The sequence below is a fragment of the Crotalus tigris genome, unplaced genomic scaffold (genome assembly GCF_016545835.1).
Source record: "Crotalus tigris isolate CLP2741 ecotype Arizona unplaced genomic scaffold, ASM1654583v1 scf7180000019227.483876, whole genome shotgun sequence".
Classification (NCBI taxonomy): Eukaryota; Metazoa; Chordata; class Lepidosauria; order Squamata; family Viperidae; genus Crotalus; species Crotalus tigris.
In genome coordinates, this window is record NW_024097445.1 from 99288 (window position 1) to 111644 (window position 12357).

Sequence of the window (12357 nt, forward strand, 5' to 3'; positions counted from 1 at the left end):
AAAAAGTTGAGGTTTGATATTATTGTCTTATTCTACTGCACCAAAGAGAGTCGGAAGTCAATTCCTTTTTTTTTTTTACTTTTTCCCCTTTGCTCACACTTTTCCTTTCCCTTTTTCCTCCCCTATTTTCCTACTATTTTCTTTTGTACTTTTGTGTTATATATTATAAACTAATAAAAAAAGGAGCTGTTGGGAGAAGACAAAGAAATAGAAAGGGAAGAGCAATACCTAAATTAAATTAAAATACTATTATTATGATTATACCCAGAACATTCACTTTATTCTTATGTCCATGAAGAGAGACATTTAAACGCTATAGGAAGCACAGCAAAGGCTACTGTTGACCCGGGGCCACAGATTCTGCACCGCTGATCCAAAACTGCTCTTGCTTACTATATCTGCTTGTTCTTTTTTCCCATGATTGAAGCAAAATTGTTGCTCATCCCTTCATGATAAGCTATACTGAATTTCTAAGGAACATATCTCTATTCATACAGTTTCAGGACAAAAGCCTTCAGGAAATGGCCAGTCTAAGAATGCAGACATTGCTGGGGAGAGAAGTGGGCCGTTTTTTGTGAACATTTCCTTTGAGCAGTTCCTTAGCAACCAGGAAGCAGAAAGCCTTAATGGTACTCTCTGCGTAGGAGGAACTGAGCTGCGATAAGACTGGGGGAAGACAGCTAACTCGTCTTCCTTGAATGATAGGAGAATCTCTGCTTCTGTGCAGTTTCTCTACCCAAGTTCAAGTGTTACTACCCTACCTGAAGTGATGTTGGGTTATGATAATTCCTTTAAAGAAGTGTCAAGATCAGAGGACAGTTGCTCGCTCTTGTTCTATTTCTGAAGCCAGTATTGCCAAGTAGGTCAATTGGTCCTCAAATTAGCTGTAAAAGAAGGGTCTGCAGACACACATCAAAATAACACAAACTCTTGGGCAGTCACATTTGCCATTGTCCCCAGGAGAAACATCATGTACAGTTTAGAATTAGGTCCGATATCTAAAACAGTCAATTTCTACACCTTTAAATGAGGAAAGGGCCCTGAGAACACCAATTCTTGTTTGTATTGATAATTTATAATTTTCCTTAGCTGCTAAAATTCCCTTCCTGGTCCCATGGTTCTCTCCTGGCAGTTTGAGGGTTCTGTGCAGTATATTAGCTGTTCCTAGCACTATACTCTTCTGGATAGAGAGCTCTGGTGTTATTTCTGGGTTCTGTTGAAGCTATTTCTCCACCCTAGGAGTCACAGCCCCAAGTACTGTTGCCACCATTATATATTTTTGTATGATGTTTATGCTGATTTTAATGGATGTTATGATTGTTTGCTATCCAGAGTCACTTGTCTGAGATGGGAAGCTATAGAAATTGGATGGATGGATGGATGGATGGATGGATTAATAAATTATCCTGGATTACATTAATCCAGTCAAGTGATGGTGGTGAGGCAACCTGATCCAAATTGAAGCCTCATAGCTATTTTCAAGAGAAGAATTTATATTGAGAAATCAGATCAGTGTCTAGTTAAACCTACAGTTAAACCCCAAGGTTTTTTTTTTTATTTCCTTCTTTTCTCACATTTAAATAAAACAATTGTTTGAAACTGCAGTTCAGATTTCCGCTTGGGAAACAATTAAGATCCAGTCTTTCTCCAATGAGTCAAGCTAAGCAACTAAAAGGAATGTGCCCTCCCAGTGGGATGGCAGGCAACAGAAATAGATTTGACACAATCCATCATGCACCATCTCATATTTGCCCGAAACGGGGATTGTAAGAAAACCTGCATACACAAAAATATATGTGGGGGGTGATTGCATGAATGAAAAAAGGTCTTATTTTTAAATGTATTAAATTTCCTCCTTGGTGGTTCCTTGATTAGAGTATTGTTTTCTGCCTGATTGTCTGTCTGGTGTTAATCCCTGCTTGGTGTTAGCTGCTGGAAGAGATGTATTCTAGTTTTTTGTTTCCCTCCTAGATTTTTTATTGTCTTTTTAAGATGTATGTAAATGTGGTTTACCTTATGTTTATTGATGATTGATTTGACTGAATGCCAAATTCCACTAAGGAGAAAACCACATCTCCACCAAAACTGGAACATTTCCCTATTGCGTATAAATGGGGAGCACTAATGATGTCACCTAGCTGAGTAATGAAACTCAGCCCTATCCTGCAGGAACCCAAGTGGCCGCTGGCCCATTTCTGTAGCCTCTCGCAGCAGGAGGCTGCATAGCCCATCGCACCGTGCTGCCGCCACAAGGTGAGGCAGGTGGGGGAGGGGGTGGAGCTTCCCTAAGCACCCCATAGGCGCCCAAACACTTTTCGCTCAGACGGAGAAATGATGGAGACTAGAAGCTTCGTCTGCTTGCAAATAGGACAGTTGGAAACAGAAAAAATCCCTCAGTTTCCAAGTGCCCCATCTGTAAGCAGATGAAGGTTCCAGTCTCCCTCTGGGCATAAAGTGCGCAGCATGTCCAGATTGCCTAATCCCTATCCACCTCTGCCTCTGGGCTGGATTTACCTGCACTGCTTCAAGGGCCAGCAGGCTGTGGCTATTGCTGGACACCGTCAGCTCCCACACACTCATTGCCACTTGGGCTGGCCCCGCACATCCCTCCGGGATTATTTTTGCGGTAAGGCTTATATTAGGCCCACCCCAAAAATCAGGCTAGGGCTTATTTTCAGGGTGGGTCTTATTTTCAGGGAAACACAGGTTTGTCTTTACATATAGTGCTACAATAAGCTGTTCCTTAGTTTTTCAAAAACTGTTTCACTCAGCCAACTGTTCTGCTTGCTGCTTATTTACATTCCCCCTCCCACTGTGTTATAAATGAAAATGTTGTTCAGTCTTTAGCACCATAAATCAAGATTCTGCAGACAACGTCTGCTTTCATGCCATTGCCCATTGCATGTTAACACAGGCCAGTCTATGCTCTTCCTATTTCTTTCTCCTTCTTCTTTTAAGATCCTATAAATCTAGTTAATAGTTATATCTGGTGCAGAAAAATCAAAATGTCACATCAGTGGAGACAGTTCAATTGAAGGCATATTGATTGTCTCAGAGAATATTCTCACTTTATTCACCTATTTTGTTTCTTTCCCTAGGCACATATGAATTCATCAAATATTGTCATAGCATATAATAACACTTGTTCCCGGGTGTTGATGTAACAGCTTGAGCTTTATTCTGATTTCTGCAGTTGAACAGGAACCTCAAAAAGGAACCAACCTTTCAAAATGAACGTGTCTGAGGCTCTAGTTCATAAAACTAGATCATGAAGGATGCTTGCTCAGACACCTCACATCAAAGAGCTGGGAAGAAATTAAGAGAAAGAAAAATCCACTCAATGATCACTGAGATAAATCTTCTTAAAAGAAAACCCAGACCATCAGGGTAGCCTATATAGTTGTCAGATACAAAATGGAATTGAGAATAAGTCCAAAGATTAACTCGAAGTATTCCTTGCCTAAACATTGTAAGTATAAATCATATAAAGCTTTTGAGTTGTATGAGATCTACCTGCAGATACATATTAATGTGCAATCATCCAGGTGTTGCTGAATTACAACTCTTAGCAGTTCCAGCCAACTTGAGTAATATTGAGGGATACTGGCAGGAGTATTCCAACATCAACTGAAAAAACCATTTAAATGGTAATTTACTAAACGAACCTCTGGCAATGTACCATTTTAGAGCTATTTCTCCTTCTCTATAAATTCATAGTAATGCAAAAAAAAAAAAAGTACCTTACCTTTCTTAAGATCTTTTGCTTTATATTATTTATACCGAAAGTAGAAAGCCAGGGTCCTTTTGTGTATTGCTGATCTACAACATGGCCAGTAGTGAGAAATGATGGAACAGAAAAATAATTATTCAGCAACATTGAAACATCTACATGCTTTCCCTTCTTGGTTTATTTAGATGGCTTCAACAGCTCCAGGATTTAGATAAGTATTTTTTCCTAGGCCCTCCTGGACATGATGGAAATTAAACCATGAATTTTTTTAGGTGCAAAGCTGGTGCTCTCACAGTGAGCAATAATTGTTTGTGCTTAAAAGCTTTTGTTGGTGTATCTCTATATCTATGTATTATGTGTTCTATAGTCTCTGGAATTACAGGCAGGCTTGAACATAAAGCTACTCTATAGAAAACATCTAATGGGAATTAAAATATATTGTGGATTTATTTAAACTTAGAACTTTTTTTATTCAAGGCCATTGTTGAACAGGAACCAACCCTTGTTCTGGGCCAATTAATTTTAAATTGGGCCCACAGTATCTATTCTCTCCTCTATACAGTATTTAATTCACTTAGGCTGCTAATGGTTGGATTCATCTCTGCAAAAGTTTCACCAAGGTGATTTTTAGATATCACCCCATAGGTTCTCAACCTGTGGGTCGCGACCCCATTTGGGGTCGAATGACCATTTCACAGGGGTCGCCAAACAACGCAGTCCACCATTTTTTCCCCCTTTTCCTTAGCTGTGCTACTCCCTTTTATTCTATTGGCTTTTGAAAGCCAGTAGAATAGACTCTCTTGAATAGAGTCGAATTCTATTGGATTTCAAAAGCCAATAGGAATTGTCCAGGCTGTCTCTGCCCTGCTGAGCCCGCCAAAAGTCCCATTCTGCAAACGGTGCTGCAAGTTGTCTGCAGCGAAGGTGAGCTGTCTGGAAGTTTCCACCCCTCCCTGCTGAGCAACTACTAAAAATGTAATTAAAAGAGGGCTGGGGGGGAGGCCAGTGGGCGCAGGGAGGGTTGCTGGCGTGCGTGGGGCCTGACAGGTGCCTTACCTCCCTTGGGCTGGGCCAGCTGTTGGCCCAGCCAGTGGTCGGCCTGCTCTGTCTCTGCCGCTTGCCAGCTACGCCTCGACCGGAACAGGGGGCGGCACCACACATGCGCAGTGCTTCCAGGCAGGGAAAGTCCTCGACTTACGACTGGTTGGGTAGTCCTCAACTTATGACTGGTTGGATAGTCCTCGACTTACGACCGGTTGAGGGTTGCGGATTAAAAAGGTTGAGAACCACTGATATAGGGGCTCATGATATCAATTATTTTGGAATCTAAGGATATCATTACCATGTTAATCTCCATTTTAAAGGAATAGATTGAGAGTCAGGAAGTCTGTTGGTTAAAGGGTTGAACCGGTACCAGGAAGACCCAATTCAAATCCCCCCACAGTCACAGAATCTCAGTGGGTATCTCTGGGACAGTCAGGCACAGCCATACTTCACAGAGCTTTTGTTGTGAGGCAAAAAGTGGGAGGAACAAACAATATGTTTGCCGCTTTACGCTCCTGAATGAAAAAACAGTTATACATCTGTAGCGTAACCCCCTCAGAGACTGCCAAAGCCCAGGCCCTCCTAGCCCCCCCCCCCCATTCAGTTACGCTCAGCAGCCATGCTCTCAAGGCGTTGATGGAATGTCCTTTTTAGTAGGAACTCATGCAGAGTGAAGGAGTGCAGGTTCTCATCAACAAAGGGGTTTACAGGAACAAAGAAGACCAACCCCTAGCCATGGCAGTCAGTGTGTGACAGTGTTTATTAACCCCCTAGCAGTGGTGACATTAATAGTCAATGGCTTGTAGCAGTCACTTGGAAGAATGGGGGGGAGGCCCTCTGGCTCAAGGCAGCAATGGAAAGCACGAGCAAAGATAGTCAGGGTTCTGCAGCAACAGCTCGCCCCACGAGGGCAGTTCCCCACAATGTCTACAGCTTGCACAGGTGATAATGATCAAAGTTCGGGTGGCCGCTGATCTCCAAAGCAGTAGCAACCAACCTCTCCTTCTCTTCTGTCAGCACTCGTAGTCCCAGGTCTCTCTATGCCAAATCCCCCCCTTTCTTTCTAGTTAAAATCTGAATTTAAAACCCCACCAAGCTTTCCCTCTTCTCACTCTCACTCTTCCCTTCGCTTGGGATATCCCCCTGCGAAAGAAAGTGTTATGTCCTGAGCCTGTGCAAGCAGGCTCGGGGCATTGCGGACGGTCCCGGGCAGGTGCAAGCTGCCCGGGACCAGACAGGCTGTCGCCAGTACATGTGCGCATGCGCGGGTGCTGGCGCGCCAAAAGTAGCAGATTGACCCAGGAAAGGTCTATAAAAGGAGGCCGAGAGTTTGGGGCGTTGCCGCCATATTCCAATGTAAGCTGAACTGAAGAATAAAGGTTTCCTGAGAACTACAACTGCTTCTCGTGTCTTACCATTTCACGACGGACTTAACACTGGTGACGAAGGTGGGATTGCCTTACATCAGAAAAGAGAAGGAGTAAGCTTACCCGAGTGAGTCCAGAGCGGCAGGAACAGCGTTGACTCGGCAGCTACCCGCCAACCCAGCGTGCATTCAAGGTAGGCTGGCTGATAGACCCTTCCTGATATGAAATGGCGAAGATTGGAAGGCTTTCGGAATTCGACGTCTCACATCCAGAGAGGTGGGAGTCCTACGCAGCCAGGGTGGAAAACTACCTCAAAGTGAACCAGGTGAGGGAAGAGAGCTTGAAGGCTGCCACCCTGCTGTGCGTTTGCGGTCAAGACGCATTCGAAATCGCTGAGAACCTCACAGCACCTGTTCCTTTAGAGTCTGTCAGCTACGCAGATCTAAAGAAGTTACTGAAGGAGCACTTCCAACCTAAGATGTCCGTCATCGCGTGGCACCACACCTTCGAGCAGAGGGATCAACGACCTGGAGAATCGGCCAAGGAGTACATCGCCGCACTGAGGAAAGCCGCCAAACATTGCTGAGGGACCGGTTTGTGTGCGGGCTAAGGCATCGAGAGTTGCAACAGAGACTTTTCGCCAAAGAGGACTTGTCTTTCCAAGATGCCTTGAGAGAGGTCACCGCAGAAGAAGCAGCGGGCGGCGCCATCAAGAACATGCGGCCGATCAGAAACAGTCCAGATGCTGTGTCCGTGCACCAGGAAGAAGTCCAAAGAAACTCCGAGGAGGATCCGGACGAGGAAGTGGACCGTCTCCATCCCACAAAGGAAGGAAAACCAAGAGGAAGCTCTTCAGCTCTCCCCAAGTGCATCAGTTGTGGAGGTCACCACAAGAGAGCCGACTGCAAGTTCCGCTCCACTATCTGCCAGGCGTGCGGAAAACAAGGACACATTGCAGCTGTGTGCCTGGGCCGCCAGAAGGTACAACCTCAGGAAGAATTGCGCCTGAAAGGTACCAGGGTCCCCAGCCAGAATAGGGTGGGGTTTTGCGCTTCGCGAAGAAGCATCTACAGGACAGGCACACACAAGCCCATTAAGAAAAAGCTGTCACTTAAAGTGAAGCTACAAGGGGTTCCATTAACTATGGAACTGGACACGGGGTCTGCACTTTTGATCATTTCTATGCACACTTTTAGGAAGATCTGTTCCGGTAGTGGAACTCAGGCCAAGCTGAGGCCTTCTGATATTGTGTTAACAGACTTTCAAAACTCCAGAGTGTGTGTTAAGGGGGAGGCCACCCTTAACGTACAGTATAAGGATTTTGAAGGTCCACTAGACATATTAGTAGTAGGGGGTGAATGAATCAGTCTCATAGGACTCGATTGGTTTGAGGCCTTGGGAATACATGTCACAGGGCTCAACAGCCTACAAACACTCGACCTACAGGAAGTCTGCAAAGAATTTGCAGATGTTTTCAGCCCCCAGCTGGGCACGTTCAAAGGACCTCCTGTGTCCTTAAAGCTAGACCCCACTGTCACTCCCATTAGAATTAAAGCAAGAAGGGTCCCTTTTGCTTTAAAGAGTAAAATTGACACTGAATTGGATAAACTGATCCAACAAGGAATTCTAGAACCAGTTGACTCCAGTCCATGGGAGACCCCCATTGTCACGCCTCTTAAGGCAAATGGGGACATTCGCATCTGTGCTGATTACAAATGCACTCTAAATAAGGCATTGCAGCAACATGCCTATCCTGTTCCTGTGGTCAGTCATATCCTGGCCTCCCTCAAGGGGGGGCGCGTTTTTGCAAAGCTTGACCTAGCTCAAGCATATCAACAGCTTCCTGTTGATGATGACGCTGCTATAGCTCAGACTATTGTGACCCACAGAGGGGCTTTTAAGGTAAAGAGACTTCAATTTGGAGTAAATGTCGCTCCTGGGATTTTCCAAAGTGTAATGGAAAACACACTACGGGGTATACCAGGGGTTTGCCCCTATTTTGATGATGTCTTAATTGCAGGAGACTCCACACACATTCTAGCTGAAAGGCTAAGGGCTGTCCTATTAAGGTTCAGGAAAACAGGACTCAAACTCAAGAAGAACAAATGTAAAATTGGGGTGCCTTCTACTGAGTTTCTGGGGTTCAAATTGATGCTGCTGGGATTCATCCTGCTGAATCCAAACTAAAAGCCATTATGCAAGCCCCTAGGCCAAAGTCTAAGGCCGAACTACAGGCTTTTCTGGGCCTTCTGAATTTCTACAATTCCTTTCTTCCACACAAGGCTAGTGTAGCTGAGCCTCTTCACAGGCTATTAGATAAACAGGCAGTGTGGCAGTGGTCACAAACACATGAGGCTAGTTTCAATGAGGTCAAGGCCTTGCTCACTTCTAACAGTGTACTTGCTCACTTCAATGAGTCCCTTCCTGTGTGCATCGCTTGTGATGCTTCCCCTTATGGGGTGGGTGCTGTACTGAGCCACCTCAGGGCTGATGGAACTCAGGTTCCTGTTGCATATTACTCCAGGACATTGTCTTCAGCTGAGCGCAATTATGCTCAAATAGACAGGGAGGCCTTAGCTGTTGTTGCTGGAATTAAAAAATTCCATGATTTTTTATATGGTAGGCATTTCATGATCTTCACTGACCATAAGCCTTTGTTGGGACTGTTTACCACACGTAAACAAACACCCCAAATCATCTCCCCCAGGATGCTCAGGTGGTCTATCTTTTTGTCTGCATATGATTTTTCCCTACTTCACAAGCCTGGGAAGGAAATGGGCCATGCTGATGGCCTCAGTAGATTACCCCTGCCGGTAATAGAGGCTGACCCCGCGCCAGCCATCAATATTCTCTCCATTCAAGCCTTGCCCGAGTCCCCCCTGAATGCCAGGGATGTAGCCGCTGAATCAGGCACAGATCACACACTTTCACGTGTCCTTTCTTGGGTTTTGTCTGGATGGCCTGAGCACTGTCCTAGTCCTGAGTTTCAGAGTTTCTGGTCTAAAAGGAACGAGTTGTCCACCTCTCAGGGTTGTCTGCTTTGGGGAAGCAGAGTTGTCATTCCCACCTCAATGAGAACTAGGGTCTTAGATTCCCTCTACGAGGGTCATCCTGGCATTGTACGAATGAAGGCTCTTGCACGCAGCCACTTGTGGTGGCCAGGTGTAGACAAAGACATAGAAGCTAAGGTGCATGCTTGCCACCTTTGTCAACGCTCACGCCCTGAAATGCCCCAAGCTCCTGTGCATAGATGGGAGGAAACACAGTCTCCATGGTCTAGGGTGCACATTGACTACGCTGGGCCCTTTCAGGGTCAATTCTTCTTGGTCCTCGTTGACAGCCATTCAAAATGGCTTGAGGTTGTACCTGTCTCTTCCACCACCACTGCAAAGACTATTCAGGTACTGAGGGGGATTTTTGCTGCACACGGGCTTCCAGACGTCATTGTGTCTGACAACGGCCCTCAATTCACTTCCTCCGAATTCCAAGCTTTCTTGCAGGCTAACATGATTCATCATGCCACTTCTGCACCTTTCCACCCGTCCACCAACGGTATGGTTGAACGCATGGTTCGCATCACCAAGGACGCCTTGAAGAGGCTCACCTACGGGGACTGGCATCACAGGTTGGCTGACTTCCTCCTTTCCTATCGCACCACACCTTCCACTTCTACAGGGAGAAGCCCAGCTGAACTTCGTTGGGGGCGCAAACTGACTACCAAGCTTGACCGGTTGCATCCGGACAGACTGCCTCCTTCTGTCTCACACCCCAGGGCACCTAGGCAACTACTTGTGGGTGCCCCGGTTTGGACTCGTAATTACGGGCCTGGTCATACATGGGTCCCCGCATCTATATCCAGGGTCACAGGTCCTCTATCCTACGAGGTATCCCTGGACAACGGTCGTGTCCTGCGTCGGCACATTGACCAACTTCGCCCTAGATGGGACCTTCCCGCTGAGACTCCTGGGTCTTTTCCAGGGGGGAGGGGGAGCCCTTTGGGCAAAGGGAGGGGCATGGAATGATGCCCATTATCAATGGGGAAGCCACAATCAGCCCATCCCGAGATTCCGCAATTGCTCCCAACAGGAAGTCATGGAGCCCAACTAGAACCCAGGCATCAATGCCTACTCCAGCCAGGGAGTCACCCTGGGGGCATGATCACTTCTCACCCGCATCACTCAGTACTCCAGTTAGAGAGAATACCCGGGAGCATCCCAACAATCCATTCCCTGCAAGAGAGCTGGCACACACTCCTCCTAGTTGGCCTGACTTCAACCCTATCCCTAGAAGGGGGCAAACACATAGGGAGGTGGTCGAGGAACCAAATCCCAACTACAACACCTCTGACTACACTCAGGGGACAACTGAGTTTTGGGACAGTACTGAAACCCACACAAGCTCGGACACAGAACGGGATTCAGGGGATAGACAGCCTCCTGACAGATCTTGGACGGACCTAGGAGGTTCTACAGAAACGCCCAACAGTGACGGTCACTTAGAAGGGCCAGAGAGCCTACAGCTAGGCGGGATAACCAGGTCACACAGTGGAAGAAGCCCTGGCCTGACGAGCCCAGTGGGCAAGCAAGCAGGCCAGGCATTGGAGCACAGCCCTTGAGAGTCACCAAGGCATAATGAGAGGGACAGGCATGCATCATCCCTCAGTCAAGGGGTACTTGGCAAGCACCCAGAGCTTAGGAGGTCACAGAGAGCGAGGAAATCTCCTAAGTACTTAGAAGATTACATAACACTATTGGCAAAACAGAGCCAGTAACAATAGAGGCACAGAGACCGATGGTATTGGGAGCATGGCACTACACTACAGAAATGAGTTATGTGTTATTATGATATAAGGAATAGTTTTAGCCCGGGGGGAAGGGGTGTTATGTCCTGAGCCTGTGCAAGCAGGCTCGGGGCATTGCGGACGGTCCCGGGCAGGTGCAAGCTGCCCGGGACCAGACAGGCTGTCGCCAGTACATGTGTGCATGCGCGGGTGCTGGCGTGCCAAAAGTAGCAGATTGACCCGGGAAAGGCCTATAAAAGGAGGCCGAGAGTTTTGGGCATTGCCGCCATATTCCAATGTAAGCTGAACTGAAGAATAAAGGTTTCCTGAGAACTACAACTGCTTCTCGTGTCTTACCATTTCACGATGGACTCAACAGAAAGCAATAAAACTTTCTCACTCTCTCTCTCTCTCCTTCCCTCTATTTCAGAGGAAAAGAATCACATAAAACCCCAAACTCCTCTTTAGCTTCACCTGGTCTCTCCCTGACAACAACAACCACCCCACCCCCCTTTCTCCTTCCTCTTTTCTTTGCTTCTGCCCAATCCATGCCCACCGCTCCCAAACCAGCAGCAGCTGTCCAAGCTTCCCACTTCTCTCTCTCCGGCCAGGCTCCCACAAAGCTTTTCAGCCAGACCCACTATACACCTAACAAATAAATATTAATATACCTGATTGGCTTCCCCTTGACAACGCATTAAGAGAAATCAATCAAAGAGGCAAGAAATGACAGATTTCTTCTTAAAGCAAGAGAATTAAATCTTTGCTTTAATTTTACCTGTTTGCAATATCTGTTTATTTGGTAATGTTTTCATATCTCCAGTTGTGGGAGTTATACTTGAAGCTGCCAGAAATCAATCTTTTTGCTAAATAGATGTTAAAATTACCTTTGGTTTTAAAGTATGAGCTAACAAACAGAGCAGCATTATAAACACAGCATTTGTTTGGTTTTTCCAAATGTGTTCTTTTTAGTGTCATTTATTTACTTTATTTCTCATTTGTCTTCCAAGCCAATAACCAATAACCAGACTGATCCTGTGTATCAGCACCCTCAACAAACCACACCAAAGCTAAAACAATTGCCATGCAGGCAGTAATATCATCAAAAACTGCCTTTGTATATTTGAGTTCCACAATCTGAAGTGTGCAAGTCTGAGTATTGAGTGTGATGGGCTCATTATGCATTTTCACTCTTTTTCCCTCTACATGGAAAACCATGGCCCAGTGCTGTTTAAATCAACTCTACCATATCTATGAGCATTATATGTGTTGTGTCCTGAGCCTACAAAAGCAGGCTCAGGATGTTGCTATGGTCCCGGGCTGTTGCAAGTTGCCCGGGACCAGACTAAGTGGTGCCAGCCTACACACATGCGCAAGATGCGAAAGCGTGCCATTTTGTATTGTAACCTTTTTGCCCCGGGGATTCTATTTAATGT